This window comes from Nipponia nippon, unplaced genomic scaffold (assembly GCF_047370975.1).
Source record: "Nipponia nippon isolate SJK-2023a ecotype South Korea unplaced genomic scaffold, ASM4737097v1 scaffold_2, whole genome shotgun sequence".
NCBI lineage: Eukaryota > Metazoa > Chordata > Aves > Pelecaniformes > Threskiornithidae > Nipponia > Nipponia nippon.
The window spans coordinates 30,836,229-30,855,138 of record NW_028262336.1 but is presented as its reverse complement, the minus strand read 5'-3'; the positions used below and the strand labels follow the sequence as shown (position 1 = coordinate 30,855,138).

Here is an 18,910-nt window from a genome sequence, read left to right as displayed (position 1 = left end):
CTGGAAGACTGGGGAACAAATAGAGAGGATGAAAAAGGAGTGAAAGAGTCCCTCAGCCCCCATAAATCTGCCCCAGAACTGGCACAATAGCAGTATATTAAAAAAACAACGTTGTTTACAAGCAGTGTATGAATGGAAAAGAGGTCAAAAATCATCCCACAAAAAGAGAGATGTGACAAAATGCCTACCCAGACATGGTCTGTAGGCATGTTTTTGCTCTTGCTCTAATTGTTTAACAGAGAAAAATATGTGAAAATCACCTGATTTCTTAATTGGGCAGTAGAAAGATTACTTGGCCCAAATCTATAACCCTGAGCAGGAGGTAGTTTCTGGTGAAGACAATCTAGTGGAGCAGGCTGAGCTCCCTTTGCCTTTTTCAAGGCCTATGATATTCATTTGCAGGACTATTATCCTCAAATTAAATATGTCAGTGATTTTTCCCCCACCCTTACTATCCACAGCAGTGCCAGAGCCTGGCAATCATGTGCAACTCTGCAATAACAAACTGGTAAATTCACAATGGAAGCAAACCATTTCAATTAGGAATCAGATTTCATTTTTAAGCATCCAAGAACTTATTTAACCAGAAGCAAAAGAAACCATTTTCCTCCAAATTAGGAATCTGCTTACTAAATGAGAAGTAGCATAGGGCTGGTATAAGATATCCTTTATTGCAGAAAATTTGGTGGAATAGTCCACTGTTATCCTTGTATTATTGCTGGTCACAAAACAAAACAAAAAAAAAAAAAAAAGAGAAAAGTTTTACTGATTAATGTGTCCAAAGATCAGTTTCAGCTGTGCATGTGCAATTCCAGTGAGGCCAATGGACAGGGACATGATGTAGAGCAGGATTTAGACTACCCACTGTAGTGATCATCTCTTAAAGGCCTAACACATACACAGCTCACTGGTAGGACAAATTTCTGGACTAGAGCATCACTACAGGAAGGAAAGACAGGAATAAACATGGAGGTTTATCTGTCCTCTAGCAGATAGCTCTATGAGTCTCAAATAAGGGAAAAGATGGCCCTGTTGAATGTCAGGTTAAAAACAGAGATGAAGAAAATGGCACCAATATCATGTTAGAAAGTTACTAAAGACCACTTAAAAAGGGAGAGGGGAACAAATGAGTTTTTTCTTGAGCAAATATCCGAAGGACCCAAAGATAATATCTGATGCTACATGGGCATCTCTCGGACAAGCAGTTCAGAGGAACAAGTGCCTACAACATGCTGAGTGCAGCTTTTTGTTTTAGGTGGAGGAAGATGCTAAGGCTTGACTATGCCTTTTGTCCAATTCCAATTGATTGGCAAATCACAAATTGAGAGATAATTAGAATGAAGTGACAGAGTTCAGTATTCTCAGGAAAAGGAACATGAGAGCAGCAGAAAAGGAATAATAGATCTCAGGAGATCAGACTTCACCAGCTAAGCAAGTGGCTGGTAGAGTCTTCTAGGAAGATAACTGGGGATAGCTGTGAGTTAGTAAAGGATACTATATTGAATGTGCAGTAGCAAACCACAAGATTCAAAAGAAAGGTCTTGATGCAACCTCTGAGCCTGCAATGCTGAGTTCCTCAGCGACCAGAATATCAAAAAGGGCTTGTGCAAATAATAAAAGCAAAAGCATGTAACTAAGGATGAGTGAAGTGGAATAGATAAAGCACATTGGAATAAAAATGAATGTCAAGTGGCAAAGGATATAAAGGCAATAAGAAAGAAATTAGAGGAGTAAAAGTGGTGCTTTTACAAGCAGGAATGGAGAAGAGCCCACACAGGTGTAAAGTATACGATAACATGCTTCCTTCTGTATTCACAAAAAAAAAAAAGTTAACTACAGCTTAGTATTAACAAGGAGATAGCAAGGTCGGCCACAGTGTAGAAAACACAGGTTAAAAATATTTCAATAAATTAAGGACGTTCAAACCATCAGGGTCTGAGGAAATTCTCCCTCACATGGTAAGGAGTTAGCTACCATCATCTGAGAGCCTTAAGTGATCACCTTGAATGGCTGGTAGATAGAGAACATAGTACTTCTCTTTAAAAAGGATGGGGGAATTACAGACCTGTCAGCGAAACAGGGATCCCTGAAAAATAGACTCTTACTAAATAAAACTACCACTTTTCACGTACATAAAAGACGATAAACAGTTACACTGGGCTTGTCAAGAACAAATCATGACGAACTAATACAATTTCCTCCTTAGAAAGGACAACAGATCTAAAGGATTTGGGGACATTATGGTACAAGGCGTTTTTTGGCCACTGGATGCTGACTTACATTCTCTTCGACAACCAAAGATGGCATGGCCTACATCTAACTCTGTGTCTGTCTGGTGGGGCTTCTCAAATAGGAGAGAACAAAGCATCAGGCCCCTTGCGAACCTTGCCATGGCACAGGCATGAGGGGACTGTCTGCTGCATGACACGATGCTGAAGCCAAACTTGCTAAGAGGTGCTGTTTGAAGTCCACAGTTCTCCTACTCTGACCTCATGGAAACACTCAGGTTTTTAACTGGAAACACAGCAGAGGTAATATTAAAAAGAGGGCTCCTCAGGAGCCAGGTGCTGGCCCTGCATACTACAGGGATTGGGATTTCCTGCCCTAGACCTAAGCATCACCCAGCAGACTTGGGTTGAACAATTTCTACTTAGCAAAGGAGAGCAGTAAGGGGAGTAAAGTTAATTAGAATATAATGATTTATACATTCCCTGTTGCAGAACAGGGAGGAGACTAAAAGATCTCTCAAGATGCTGTTCAGCTCACTATTTCTATGATTTATTTTTTTTTCCTTCAGTGTTACAGAGCCATTTTGACTTTCCATAGCAAAGTACCTTCTTTATCATCCACGCCAACTGAGTGGTGTCTATGTTCCTCTTCACTTTGCCTTGGCTCAGGTTACTCTCAGCAATAGACCATAGCCAGGCAATCAGTTGAGTTAGGAGACAGGCGGTCTTCTAGGTCCTTATACAGCTTTGCCTCTGCAGTACGGGAGCTGGAAACTAGTGAAAGAGGGCTTGAAGGGTAGTGGAGAAAGACATGAAAGCATGAAGGAGAGATTCTGACTATGCTAAGGGAAGCATGGGGCTCTAAGACGAAAGGAAGAGAGGTTAAGGGCAGAATGATGATGCTGTGGGAGGAGCATGCCTTGCGAGACACAAAAATGCCAGAAATGATAGAGAATTCAAGAGGATGGGTAGGGAAAGACAGCCAGCAGACACACATTCCTGGGGAGGGAATAATTTTGGAATCCTCATTAATCTATTCATGCAATCTTTCTTTCTCTTTCTCTTACACACAGAAAAACACACACATGGTGCACACACAGAACAATTTTATCCAACCTACTTATGTTAACAAATACATGCAGCTAATCTCACATATCACAATGGTGCCAGAAAATGTCTTAGTTATATTCTTTATCTAATCCGGTTTTGGTCAGAGGGTGATACCAACATAGGATAGCTTAAAGCATCGAACTTCGAAGCTGGTCTCCCTGGGCATACCATATGGTCAAAGGACAGAGAGACATTCCTCCAAGAGGAAATTGAGAGCAAGAGCCTGATTTACATGTCCAGAATCACGCTGTGTAGCAGGTTTTCTCTCTGGATTACACAGACAGCCTAGGAGCCAGCCTTCTGAATTGGATACCTAAAATTAGTGCAAGTATGAACTGATGTGTTTCAACAGAACGAAGTAAGTGATTGCTTTCAGAACACACTTGGAAGTGCAGGTCATTTTTATGTAAAAAACATACTTGCTAAATACAAATATTTTATATTTTAATTCATTTATAGTCTTCCACAGAATTTTTCAAACTTTCACCACAAAACTGAAACCCCTCCACAAACTATTTTCCAGTTTTCTACAATCAAAAAATATAACCCCAAAAATTCAGCCAGTCAGATGACAACTAGCCAGTTTGTTTAAGTTTAGGTTGCCAGACACAGGAAGATTTTTTAGCTCTCGGTTTTCATAATGGAAGACATGAAAATGTAATTAAACCCAGATATTTTTACCAAGGAAATTTCCATTTTGGCTAACATTACAGTCTTCATTTAAAAAGCCATTTTAAGCTAAAAATTCTACTGAAAAGACATTCTAAAGAAATATTTACTGCCGGCAATGGTGCAATATAAAAATCTAGACTGAACAGGAGCGAAAGAAGTAGATGCTTTGATTTGGCGATGTACCTGAACATGAGCAAACTCTGACCATACAAGTAGTTCTGCTGAGAACATGCACTGCAGGACATTGTAGTTGTTGCACTAGATAATCAAAACATAGGCACAGACACCTTTACATTTGCTATACTTGGAAACTGCCAATTCTCATGTTTAAAATGCTGGTTTGGCTTACAGTTGCAGGCTAGCTCATCTGGTGGACAGTTACTCATCTAAGATGCTGAATCTTCTTGAAGACCTGAGAAAAGGACAATCACAGATTTATGCTGTCACTTAGTGACACACTTTCTCAAGACAGACTAATCTGCTGAATGAATGAGGAGCCTTCTGTAAAAAATGTGCATTTATTTTATTACATAGAGAAACGCAGATAATGTTTGGAGAGTATTAAGAAGGTAGATTAATTGCTTTGCAATGGGAATTAGTAACCAATTCATTGGTGAAAAAATAATTTTATTGTCAAGAAGAGCAACCAAATTAGGATAATTCAAATCATTTTCATCAGTAAAGATGTTTTCAGTCTGAATAGAGATGTTTTTGTAGCTAGTAAGAACATCATGTGCATATAAAGAAGCAAAGTTTCAGCAATTCTAACTTCAGTTCTGGAATAATAAAAGCTGACTATCTGCTTGGTTAAAGATATTCTTTAGATTTTTGTTAGTCCCATCATTCTGTGTTCTGCTGCATTTCACATGGACTATGACTATTGCAGGCAGAAAGGCCAGTCTAGATCTGGATTAGTCAGTAAAACAAAACAGAAGAAAATGCATCAGAGCTGGTCTTTGCTATTTACTAATGTCAGCACACAGGCTTGGGAGTGTTGCAGAAAATGCACATTGTATTTCCCTCTATGACAGATGCATTCTCATTTATTTATCTTGGATATTATCACATTTCCATCCAGTTATGATGTAGTCAGAGCTGTGGATGTATAACATGCTAAGGTAAGACCCACAAATCAATCTGAAGTCAATGAGAGCCTTGTGCTTCTCTAAACAGGGTTACTGACATGGTGCCTACCTACAAAGGGACCTGGACATACAGCACTCAACACTGTAGCTGCTTCATGTCTGGGTGCTGGGCTCCGCAGTAGGATTCCCAGCACCGAGCTAGGCAGCCAGGCTCATTACAGGATGCCTAGGGATCTGCCCATACAAAGGGATTCACAAGAGGCCATTCAATGGACAACAGATGCCTCAGATGGTTCAGAGGAAGTGCCAAGGACATACATTCAAATCCTACATCCACTCCAAGGCTCAGCTGCCTTATTCTGGGCTGTATGAAATACTCGCCTCTGTGCCACTCCACTCTCTGAACCTTCCCCGTCTTGAAGCACCTCAGCATTTTCTTTCAGAAAGAGGAGGGGTAAGCCACTCCTGTCTTGCATGGGGTCCCACTGCCATCCCAGCCAGTCAGAGGAACTGATGGAGCATTCAAGGGGTCTGGGGCTGGTTCCCTCTTCTGGTGAGATTCAGACCTCTCTCTCCCACATGAGAATACTAGCTACCAGGCCAGTTTCCCCCACCACGTGTGTTGGCCTCTCAGGGGATAAATAAATAAAAGAATCAGTTCAGGTACAGCCCAGTCCCACAGCAGAGCACTGGGTCTGGTGTGGAGCCTTCTCGTTCCCACCTGTGAGGTACAACAGGGCTTCCCTTGCTCTCAGCTCTCTGAAGGATGTGGTATGGGGCTTGCAACAGTCAAGAAGCAAGCCACCCCTGACACTCTGTCAGTGAAAGGTAGGGGGTTGAATAGCAGAGACAAAACTAGGAAGGAAAATTGTTCAGGTTGCTCAGTGACTATTGAAAATCAGACTCTTGAAGGCACCTCAGGTGGGGTGACCAAGGTCATCAGCCATATCTGTGACAGCCTAAAGAGTTTCACTCATAATAAAACAATAGGTGAATTAAGCAACCTGAAGGCTAGAAAACACAGGGAAAGAAATACTCCACCAAGGCCAGCAGGCTAGCATCAAATGGAAGAAACTTCTTAAAATATATTTTAGAGTGATTTGCAAAATCTGAAAGGCTTCCAAAATGCAGAATATCATTATGAAGTTATCTTGTAAGACAGAAACTGAGAAGAAAATCTGACACACAGGACTTTGACCCCAGAAATCACGCTTCCAGGAGGTAGGCTGCCTAATGAAATCTGTGCTTAGGCGGGTTCTTTTTTCATCTGTGTGGCTTTTCTGCAGACACTCTGTTGAAGGTAGATTAGAGCAACAGGATCAGCAAACGGCTGTCCAGGAAGACGCCTTCTGAAAAGAGGCAGGAAGGAGGAACAGCACAGATGGAGCCCTCGGAAAGTGGGTGTCTAGATAGGTGTAGTATCTAGGGAGAATGAGGATGAAGAGCCTAGATACAGCTACACTGCCAGGCTAGCTGGACTGATAGAGACATCCCACAGAAGAAACAGTGCTGGATGCGGCTCAGATTGACACAACCAGTCCAGAGAGGTCTAAAGAAGCAGGCTGGTGAGTGTTCATCCAAAGGTGCCTCTCTGCCCTGCAGAGCAGCATAGACCAAAACTACCGATACTCTCACTCACATTTTTCCTAAATTTGCATCTCCCCATGAACTCCTTAGCACGAAAGCAAATATTTGGTGAGGCGCTATTAGACAGGCACTAATGGTTTCTTTGCCATTTAAGAAAAACTCTGAACTGACCTGGGTTAACTGGAAGTAAGACATCCGGAGATGAAGAGCTCTTATTGCTATCCAAGGAATTTTTAGAATTGCTTTCAGATACTACTGCAAAGGAAGCTGATTTCTAAATCTTTAAACTATTGAAAATATCATCAATCCAGAACCATTGGATGAACAGAAAAGCTGTGATTTAGCATCTTGAGTAAGAGTGACTTGATGTCTGAATCTCTTTCTTGCAATGCCGTGCTCCTAGTTCTTCACTCCCTCAGCCTGCATTTCAGAAAGCAGAAAAACAAAAGCCTCTGACTGCAAACAGGAAAAAAAATACCACTGCAGCACTGGTTCTTTCCATGCTGGAGGACACATCACAGCTCTGAAAACTAGGTTAACAACTGTGCGCGCTTGTAGCATAAAGCAAGGCTATGCCAAAGGGGAAATAATCAATAGAATTGGTTTCTGTCCTTATAAATGGATGATAACTCAGTAATAAAGCCTGATTCTGCTTTCACAAAATTCAACAGCAAATCTTTATCTGGTTGCATGAAGTGAGAAGAAATCTGAAGAACTCAGTAAGGCTTATGTACTAGTGTGCACTGAACCGGTGAAGTGGACCCAGCAAACAAGTTGAGAAAAGTAAAGCCGCGTTCAGGATTGGATTGGATTGCTTGCCCTCATTTTTACTGAGAGAAGCACAAAGAATACCCAAAGGATGAGCCAGTTTGATGGTTAAAAGCTCCAATGCCCTGCCAATGCTAGTTCTCCTACTGTTACTGTCTCTGCCAGCAGTCTAACGATGGGAGATTTCCTCAAGTATGCTACTGTAGACACAACCACAGTGTAAACAGTTGGGCTGCTGCTCCTCTGGGAAAGCCAGCTGTGCCAAGAACTGTCAAACAGCAGCAGCAACCAAGGTGGATGCCTCTCTGCTCCTTCTTGTTCACAGCAGTGATAGACAAGGTGCAGAGGATTAAACAGGTCTGTTACAGGGCTCATGTTGTTGTAGGCAAATGTTTTCCTCTCATTTAAAATAACTGAAACAACCAAACAAGAAATTAAAACAAATCCAAAGAACTGCATTAAGATAATATAAGCACCTCACTTAAAAATCATACATAAGTACATACATAATTCCAGCAACCACAGGAACAGAGGAGAAACAGCTTTTGGGTAGCCAGACTCTCTTTTCTCTCCTGTTCCATCTACTCTTCAGCTCTCCAGAAGATGCAGCAATCCTAAAAGGATAGACTGAGGCTGAGTACAGGGAAAGGGCGTACGGGACAGATGGAGACTCATCTACCTTCAACTCAGTCTCGTAGCATAAAGACCCCTCACAGCATTTCTTGAAGTTTCAGCTTTTCTCACATTTAAAAGTTTGTCTTTAGCAGAAACTTCTCCCTGCCCTGTTCTACAAAGCAGCAGCGTTGCCTTTCCATTTAGCAGTCTTGAAAAGTGCCAAGTTAAGCATTCTAGAAGTTGAAGTTGCCCATGGAGCCATAGACCAAAACCACCTCTGGCTCAGATTTCTCCTAAATTTCTGTCTCCACATGAACTCCTTAGCACAAAAGCGAATATTTGATGATGCACTATTAGACAGGCACTAATGGTTTCTCTGCCATTTAAGAAAAACTCTGTTTACAGATGAGACAGAAGATAAATGACCTGGTTTTCATTTCCAAGAAGGCTCCTTTATACATCTCTAGTAGTCTAATAAGGGCTTAAGTATAGTTTATACCAACTAGTTTCCACCAGATGACATGGAAGCGTTAATACACACAAGAAGCAGGTCTCCCCCTCTATTTTTTATTTGCACAAGAAAATTATTACTGTTATGTTTGCCTGCAGTAAATGCCAAGGATTGTAATGTAAATAGGGCAGTAGGAAAGTACTTAGGGAAGATGTAGCAAATTCATTGTTTGCAGTGATTCTACTAAGTTCAAAACCAGACCTAGCAATTAATTTGCTCTGATAGAATCATGTTTTTCGTTACACTGTTCCACATATTTAATTATGTACTAATCCACCTCCAAGAAATCAGAGTGAGCTAAACTAGAGAACCATTACCTAAAAACATGACTAGGAGCCAAGCGTTTGAAATTCACTTATTGATACAAAACATAAGGCAGACTTCCAGCACAAGCAGTCCCTTGGGTTTAATCTTAAGATCTATAATGAAAAACCTCTTCTCTTTACCACTGTAGTCTTTCATCCCTTCCCAGGAGGGAGCAATCATTTTCCCAAACCCTCCCTTGTGGTCCTAATTGTCAAAAGGGAGTCTTTCTGTTACTGCAGCACTGTAAGGCTAATGAATTTACTGAAGTAAAGATCATATCTGATAAAGACCAACTACTTGAACTACAGCAGCATACTGATTCCCAGCAATGTGTTCTGGGCAAATCGCCTCCAGTCAAACCAGCGTCACTGAAAAATTACGGGTTAGTTTTCATGAAAGCGTAGTTTGTCACTAGCTCAAGAGACACCGTCAAGTTAAAAAAGTTTCATATAGGGAAGATAGTTGCTCCTCACCTGGAACTGAATACAGACTGTTGCCCAAATCAGGGCTGGGAGAGTCATTAGGAAATTGCCACACTTCCAGAGAAGATGGCCTTTCTCTGGCAGGTATGATGGAGTGGATTTTGGTTTATCTGTTATTTGTCTCAAGCTGTGGAGAGAGTGGGGGTGGTGGGGTAAAGCTAAGTTGACACTGCAGACTTGCACTGGGCCAGCCGAGATGGTCAGGACAGTGAGGAGATGTGAATTCCAACTATACAACTTCAGTTGCTGCAAGCCCAACTGTTGACCTAATTACCCTGGCAAACTGGAATTCTCCCAGGATTGCTAGTTTCCCTTGGTGGGGGAGAGAAACTTGCTTCTGTAACACCTAGCACAGTTACAACCAGCCATATTTAGACAGACCCTGAATGAAATGTTTTATGTTCTGCCGCATTCCTTTAGGGTTGGGATTTTTCTTGTCCAAGATGATTTGGTCAAAAGGCATACATTTACAAAGCCTCATAGTCAATCCCAAGCTTGCTTTCTCAGGAACTAAAACATTTCGGATGGAAATTGCAAATGTGTGTGCCATCAGGACAGTATTTTCTGTCCTGCAAACCTCTCCGGGCCCAGCAAGTGTTGCCCTAGGCCAGTAGCCAGCCAGGAAACTGGCCAGTTCAAGACACAAGCCTCTTCAGCAAACTCAAACCCAGTTCTCAGCACTGGCTTGAGACCACAAGGGAGCCAAGAGGTGAGGCTTTACAGTAACAGAGTGGAAGTGGAAAAGAGGCTGTCTCAATCTTTAAGGCTTCCAAGAGACCTGCAGAGGCCATTGAGTAGTCGTTGTATGACTGTATTTAGCAAAACAGAGCATGACTTATATTCATGCTACGACTTTGTGCTGTAATAACTTGAAAAATTGATGAGTAAAGCTTTCAGGACTGAGTCTTCACTATGTTAGTGAAAGAGAAAACATTTAGCACTGATCAAGAATACCAGCTTTTGTGGTGCACAAAGGCTATTTCCTTACATTTTTGCCCTCTCCTTGATAATAGCTGGTAATTTTAAGTGAGCTCTGTAGGCACAAATACTTCAAGCCAAACCAGTTTTTGCCAGGAAACAACACAGTCACGCATGAGAAGACCAAACTGTCACAGTTCTACCATGTCCAGTCACCTGAAGTTCATCAAGGGGCAAATTCTCCTAAATTAGCACATTTCTCAGAGCACCTCGGTGACTCAGGTTCCTAAGCCATTTCCACCCAGGACAAAAGATATGTAAACGTAACAGGGCACACACATTTCAGAGTTAGATCCCGAGAAGGGACTTCCACACTGTGATGCTGAGTGCGGAGCTGCTAAGTCACTGACTGGAAGCCATGATATTGGTGTGAGTACCGAGGCCTTCAGGGAAGAGCTGCTTTGATATCCACAGAAACGAATGCAATGAGCAAGGAGCTGCCTAAGCCAGCCAACGGTGGAGTTCCAAGGACTAGCAGGTTCCTTAAATCCCACCCACTTTACAGAGGGTGGTAATGAGGCATCTCTCTCCCCACAGAAGTCACAGCCCTAAATCCTCTCCTCATACTTGGCACTTTCACCCATCCATCTGGAGACAAAAAAAGAAAAAAAAACATCTGCCAAGAAAGGAAGCACCCATGCACCATTTTCATCGAATAGCTCTTTGGTTATTGCACTCCTCCAAGCCTCGGAGTTGGTACCCACTGAAAGCTGAGTCAAGGATCTCTGTTTTCGGCTTAGGTAGCTAATATTGCTGTTATACAGTTGTTTCTAACCCTTGGTACCCTAACAGCTTTAAAATCTGGACCTTAAGATCTCAAGTCACTCAGAAGTCAACACAACTGTGATTCCTACATCCTCTCTTAAGATGGTTATTAGGGTCCAAGGTCTTTTGAGGTGAAAGTCTTTGAACTGAAATGAAAATATTTAGTCCATGATAAACATCTGGACTTCGCCTCTGATCAGTGTATACCTCCAGGGATACCTTCAGGTATTCCATCCCATTCTAAACTATTTTTGAAGGAATGATTCATAATTCTGGTTTGCTTCCACTTTATAGCGAAGATAAATACATAGCTCTTAAATGTTTGTAGAGCTGCTAAGCAGCAGCTGAGAGGCTCAAGAGATTTAAAAAGAAATTCATTTTCTAACAGGATTGTCTCTACTAAGGTGCAGCCCACAACTGCTTGAATTAGATCTGATAAATGCACCAAGGTAGAGTCTAACACAATGGCAATGGGATTTGGAAAGTGACATTCAGCTTCTTGTGATTCTGTGCTGTCTGGCAATCAGTGTCAAAGGAAGCAGAACTGGAGTGTTTTCTCTGAGCTGCTTGTATTTGCTGATAGCCCAGATATAGGAAAGAGAGGCGTCAAAGAGCAAGGAAGGCCAAAATCCCCCCATCCACAGCCACACACACATTTGGAATGCAGCTCAGCAGGGAGGCTCCCAAAATCATTGTTGGAAGAACAAAGGCAAGTTTTAGATGACAGACATTTCAAACAACAGAAAAGTTTGAGGAGACCAATAAGAATAACAATTAGAATGGGAAAGGATTAAGTGGCCAACAGAAAACAACAAAAGGAAAATTAACATCTTTTCAAAAATCACAAAGCAACTTCAAAAGCAGGGTAAGAACAATGAAAACCCCAAATTATGCACAGTTTAGCAGCAAAGCTCACAAAGAAATTAAGTGACTCCTGCAGAGAAAGGGTGTGGGGAGATCTTATAAATTTACCAAATTCCAAGCAGGATAAAAAAAAAAATTCTCACACACATAGTCTGGTAGGCAGCCAGTACCACTTGGTGCCATGATTTTTGAAGGCCAAATTCTAAAACACATTTCTAATGCTAATAGTTTTGCAAAGGGGAAAGCTAGAAAATGAAATTATATTAATGAAGTCCAACTGGGGTTAGTAGGAACTGCCAACTAGTGACACAGCGCAATGTGTCTGAGACAACACCTTGCTTTTGTGCACCCATCACCTAGTCAAACTTTAAGAATTTCGGATGAAAGTTTGTATGACAAGCACTAAACCCAGGTGGGATTCTGTCTGTTTGTTTTGAAATGTTCAGCCAAAATCATTGTGCTGTTTCCCAGAATAAGATTTGGAGTTGATAAACTATCTCACCACTTAAAGCAAAACGTCTAATGAACTTTCTTCTGAAGAGCTTTACTACTCTGATAGCATTGGAGAGGATGTTAAAATTTACCAGAAGCCTAAAACTTAGCCTATCTACCTGTGTTATGGCTTTACCTTCTGCCATAAAAGTCCAAGTGAATTTAATCATAAATCTTAGCAAAATCACAATTCACACATCCTTAGCAGAGACTTCCTCAATTTCAGCAACTAATGATTCTGGCAGTTCCTTCTGAATCTTTCTTCTTCTTCTCTGAACCTGTTCCTTCCACAGCTCTTGGTGTTGTTCAGGCTGTAGGTAAAACCAGGGAAAACCTGCAAAGGCTGTTTTTGGCTTTTCCAGGCTGGCATGAGGCCGGGCACCAGACCTGAGATCAGGAAACTGCTTTGCTGCACTCTGATGCTGTCCCTGTTGGCATCCAACAGTAGAGTGACTCAGACGCAAAAGAGAGAAAAAGAATTTGGGAGAAGAAAAAGGATTCGGGAGAAGAAAAAGGATTCAGGAGAAGAAAAAAGAGAATATTGAGATTCAGAGACAACATGAGAGAAATTGTGATGGAGAGTTTGAGGAAAGGGCTGGAGAACATCAGGAAAGAAGCTCATTGGATTAGGAGCTGGAGACAGCATGGGAAGGGGGAGCTGGGACCACAAGGCAAAGAGCATGTGAGTGGCAGCCACAAGGGTGGAGGGGACAGGGGATCTGGTCCTGCTAGGGACAGAAGCTGGAGCCATGGAAGGAAACACAGAAACAGTTGAAGGGGAGACACAGAAATGGATGTGGAGCTTAGAGGTGAGGAAACAGACACTGGCAACAAATGACTGCAGAGAGACACCAGGAGGGGGAGCAGCTGGGTGGGAGAAGACATCAAAGAAAGAAGAGGAAGAAAGGGGAGTCAGATCTTACTGGTGTCTGGGCATACACAACATTGAGACACATGAGTCTGTTCAGAGAGAGAAACTGAGATAAGAAGTCAGGGAGGAAGGATCTGGGAACAGAAGACCAAGATTGAAGGAGGACTCCAAGGAAGGAGACTACAATGTATAAAAACCAGGGGATGTAAGAAAGGGCTGTAGCATGGAGGCAGGGCACAAGTAAAAATCATAGGAGAAGAGAGAGAGATCAGGCAGAGAACTGGAGTATGCTATGCATCAAAAGTAATTCCTGAGGGAAGAGAGGAGAATTACAAATTTGCAAAGTGAGGAGAACAAGCAGGGCCACAGAATCAAGTCAAGACCTCTGAGAAGGAGAGACTGGGACAGGGCAGGAGGATGGGTCAGTGAGGAGAGGACCCAAGGAAGGACAAAGGAAAGGTAGGGAACATGAAGCAACACCAAAGGGCTGTCATGTAGCTGAGCACTGGGCAGAACTGAAGGTGCTCACAGCCCACCTTTCCAGTGCACCTGTGAGACACATTGCTGTTGGTCCAGCCTGGGAATAGCAGCTGCCTATCACTTTTTGCTAGTCTAAGTGCCTGCACATGCTGTAAAGGTACCCTGCATAGCTAAATGTCCCAGCCTTAGCATTCAGAGGGCTGGACACAGAATCACTTTCCTGTTTTTTCCAAGCAACCAAGGAATTTGCACACAAAATGACTGTGTTCAAAACTCACAGTGTTGTTGTAGAACCCTCATTTACCTCTCTCCTATCTATATGCTCAGATAACAGCTTTTAATGATGCAATCACGTGCCATTTTTCTTTCAGGCCCATGCCTCAATCCACACGTGGAATGGGCCACACTCTCTTAACAAACACCTATTCACAAATTTGTTTTCCCATAACCATTCAGCGTGGGCAAACATTATTTACAGCACACAATTCAAATTGTATCTGAAGAAAGTCATTATCTCTCACAGTAAATTTCCTTCAGCGTCTATCCGTAAATATATCCTTATTCACTTCCTTACTGATTTCCTTCTCTGTGGCATTCACAGTGTTAGCATTTCCAAGGCCTAAAGACTCAATAGTTTCTTCAGGAGCCCAAGAATGCAGACAGACGTTTAAATAGAGTTTCAAATAATTAGGACCAGCATTGCTGGGAGTGTTTGGTATATTGCCCTACATATTTGTCTGTATTTGAATAAACACCTTTGAAAATCTGGCTCTCTGTGCTTGCACAACATCCATTCATTTATTTTCACAACACTTCCCGGAGGGCAGGGCAGACAATATTATTCCCTCGTTAGGAAACTGAAGCAATGAAAGTGTCTGGTCAGAGTGGGTGCCCAATTTGAAATAGGCAGGAATTGCTTTCTGTAGCATACTATTGGCAGCAGTTCTGCATGCGCCTCAGATGAGCCCCTAGGCTTGCAAGTAATTCAGGAAATAAGGAACACACCATTCATGACCACCTCTGGCTGCATGAATGATTGTCCCAGGATCACACAGAGGCTTTGTGGCAGAGAACGTGGACATCAGCCTGCACCAGAGTAGGCCAGCACGAGGCTTTTCCTTATCAGGCAGCTGTCCTTCCACCACCCGCAAGCCCATGTTTTGTACCTTACGCACAGTCCTACTTCAGCAACACGTGACGAGACTCCAGGCAGCAGCCTCCTTCACTACACCGTGATTCATCTCTGGAGGAATAGTCCTACCCTACAGACTGTATCCTGTTAAAAACCCTGTGTAATCCCACTGTATATTTGACAAGGTAGCGCAAGCAGCGCTGACTTTGGCCTTGCCTAACTTCTGAGTGAACAGGGGCCTATGCACTTTATTCGGCTTTAATCAGCATTTGTTTCAGAGCCATGCACCTTAGAGACTGGACATAGGATGAAGATCCCAGACAGCTGGTTCTGTTGCCAGCTATGCCACCAGCCTGCAGGGCAACGGCAGCTAAGTTATCTACTTCCCCAGGTCTCCCTTTCCTCTTTTGTAAAATAGGGACATTAATATTGACATCACTTCTAAAGCATTTTGACAACTATTGATGGCACTATCAGGCACTATCTGAGAGTTAAGCATTATTACTGTCATTGCACATAGCAGGTTTGATGTGTAATCCGTACATACATGTATTTTAAGTGGCTGCTGAGCTGCTGGAGGTGACACGCCAGGCTAAACAAATGACTGCGCTGGTAAATCCTAGATTCAGGTCTTCAGGCAGCTCATCATTATGATTCCATGGGCTGAGGACACAGACACATTTGAGTTTATGGCTTAATCCCAAACTGAGTATAACTATCATATTATAAAGATGAAAGGATTGAGTTAGAACAGCAACAACTTATGGAAGGACATAAAACAATGCAAGAAAAATCAGTGGATCATGCTCACTATGCCAATTTTGTTACTAACCCACTACGAACCTGAAAGTTACACCATCATTGAAATTCTCCATGACTTGTTCACAGTCAGCAGAGAAGCTGTGTGCATAACTGATCCAGATGTCAACATAGCTTTTTCACAGTTATTTTATGCAACACATCTAAGCCAACAAGTCTGGTGTACAAAGGGAAAAGAACAAGCTCTCCGAGTGAACAGAAAACTAGCGTAAGCCTTTGGGTTCAGAACCTTTTTCTTTGTTTGATTACCATGCCATTAAACTGACATTGGAATGATGCTTGAACTGCACTTGAACTTTGTAGCCAATTGCATCAAAAATTGAGATTTGCTCTTGATCACCTTTTTGAAGCGCCAAGCATCTTCAGAGAACTTGCCTCTAACCCATATAGTTTGCATTGTGTTGTATCGTTACAGATTGGTCAGAAACAGATTTAGCTGCAAGTTTAAATATCAGGAGTAATTTAATAAAGGCCTTCCATTCTGACACTTTGTTTGAAAACTGATGTATGATGATACGGCCACACTTTAGGTAGCAAACTAATGGCATTTTCCTAACTTATTACTCTCCCTGAGAAAAACTGTTATTTTCTAGATACAAATGATATTAAAAAATCATTCTAGTTGATGAGATTTAAAAGTGGGATTACAGAAAGATTGAAAAATTCCATTCAGTTGGAGAAAATAATTTGCTACTCAACAGATTTGTGCTTTGGTGCTGATCAGAAGATAATAAAACCCACATTAATACCCACATTACCGAGCACCATAATACCGTACAAGAGCAACAAGTACACACTTGATGAGATTACAGTTCCATACATTTGGAACTAGTAAAAGGAAATACTTCTCAAAGATGTCCAGAGCCAGTCTGGGGAATTTTCTGCAACAGAAAGTCATTGTGATAAATAGCACAGCCATCTTTTTGAAAAGAACAGGATCATTTTCTGGACATTAAGCAGCTATGCTGGTGAAGATAGGGACAAATAGAAACACACACATTCTTTCCAAGGACAGCCTTATTTTTTCAGTCTTGTCTGTGGCCTTGAATGAAACGAGGCAGCTCCAGAAATAAAGCACTGGTCTGCTGCTGTGGTTAAGTCCATATTCATGTCTCTAAGTAACCTACTTTAAAATTTCCATTGCCTGAGCTTGGCAGAGAGCTAGCCTAGGGCAGGATTCAAGCCTCTAGATAAGCTTTAGGTCAAGCGTGAATCAGAGGTAAAATGTTTATGGAGTTCAGGGACTGCAAATCCCATAAGCAGTCAGATGAGAGTTCATGTAAATGTTACATCTTACGGGATCATCTTTCTTATAAGCTTGGTGCCATCTTGGGCTGTAATGGCATGCGACAACAGCTTTAAAAGAAAATTTCTGAATACAATGCAACCCAAAACCCAGAGAGCCAAGTCTGGCGCTAAGAGCTGTTATCCAGCTCAACACTGCTGCAAACAGCTGATTAGCAATAGCATTGATATTGAACTGATAGCAAATAGCATTGAACTGATAGCAAATAGCATTCAGACCTGAGGGGCAAGGCTGAGCCTAGCTCTGCTGCCAGAGAAGGCCAGTTCATTTTGGCCAGACAAAAGGAGGAGGAGCAAGGGTGCGCTGAAAGTCCGAAATTTGCACACGTTCACCTCAGCATCTGCAAAACAACTACAGCAACACACTCTGTGTATAGACCACCACAGATTTGTCATCCCTGAGCTAAAGACCGCACCCAGGCAGAATATGAGAGTTACCCTTGCTCCCTGAACGCAGCTCACTGAACTGCTCCCCCTCAGCCACCCCACCACTTGGAATAAAAGCAAACAGAAAGCTCAGTGTGGGGGTTTCCCCCATGCGGGTGCAGTGCCACAGCTCCCCGAAAAGGGCAGTTGCATCCCCTGCAAACTGGCCAGCACTCCTTGGAGCCTAGAGGCCCCCCCCTCCACACCTGGTTTTCACGACCTGGTTCAGTCATCGTGATATGTCCAAGAGCGAGTGCCAAGGAGAGACACAGGTGCTCTGCCGCCCTAGTAACTGTATTTCCATCCCAGTGAGGATTTCTGTCATATCACAGAGAGAAAGATTTACAGTTTTCTTTTTGTAGGAAAACACATCTATTTCTTAGCAGCACGAGGCTAATTTCCTGCCTTGCTGCCTGCAGCTAGGCTTTGCCACGGTTTACTGCGCTGGGCTACCCGTTTTAATGCACTGACAGTTTTGCTTTCTCCGCGCAGTGTGTGTTTTTTGACTCACTCCGCAGCACGCTGCGAAGCAGACAAGGGAGGAGGGAGTAAAGTAGGAAGGAGGGAATGAGGGAAGGTGGTTCAGCCCCATGAAAATGTTGCGCTTCCCTGGAGATTAAGCTTCTGTTTTCTCAATAGTCCCAATAAGGGAATCTAAATGTTTAGCAGAGCAAATCTTAAAATACGATTACACGTACCATGTTGTCCCAGCCAAAAACGTTACCCCTGCTTAGCAGCAGCCCAAATGCACTGGCAGGAGTTCACGCCAACTTGCTGGTGGGTGCAGAGAGCAGAATAACTGTGTTGTCTGCCTGCAGCTACTCCACCACGCACAGGCCCCATGAAAACACCTCAAGGGGCTGCTCTGCATTATTTGCCTGCCACCATAAATGCGCACGGCACTTTGTGAAACAAGGGAAGGTCGTCTTCTCTGTTTCAGGAAATACCCATCACGAGGCAGTGGAGCCCTGCTGATTTCAACCACAAAACTGCTTGTGTACAGTAGACCCAGTTTCAGTCCACATCCCCTGACCTTACAGTTTATGGCTTGAGCCTGCCACATAGCCCTGTGGCGTTTGGCCCAGGCCACACGGACAAACACTAGCTTCTGAGCTAAAACCCTCACAGCCCTTTCCATTAGCCCACACCTGATCAGGAGGTTACCTGGCTAGTTGGATGTGCAGAGCACATGGCTAGGTGAGCTCAGAAAAGCATTTAAAAAAAAAAAATAAAGGAAGCCTCAGCAAGTTTGTAGTCCTTCTCCATTCATTTCTACTCACTGTCTGTATTGACCGAGTCAGATGCAGTCAGTTCCCAGCTAATTTCCTAGGTTCAGCTAGTTGAAAGCAATCCAAACGCAACTTGCCCGCTGTACCCTCGCAGTTCCCACATGCAGTCTACTACATCAAGGAAA

At 42.7% G+C, this 18,910-nt stretch overlaps 1 long non-coding RNA gene across 2 annotated transcripts in view; it reads right to left on the bottom strand.

Annotated features, from left to right (window-relative positions):
* LOC148055721 (uncharacterized) overlaps positions 1 to 18,910 on the bottom strand; it is a 41,517-nt gene that overhangs the window by 6,510 nt on the left and 16,097 nt on the right. The gene's annotated exons all lie outside the window — the stretch shown is intronic.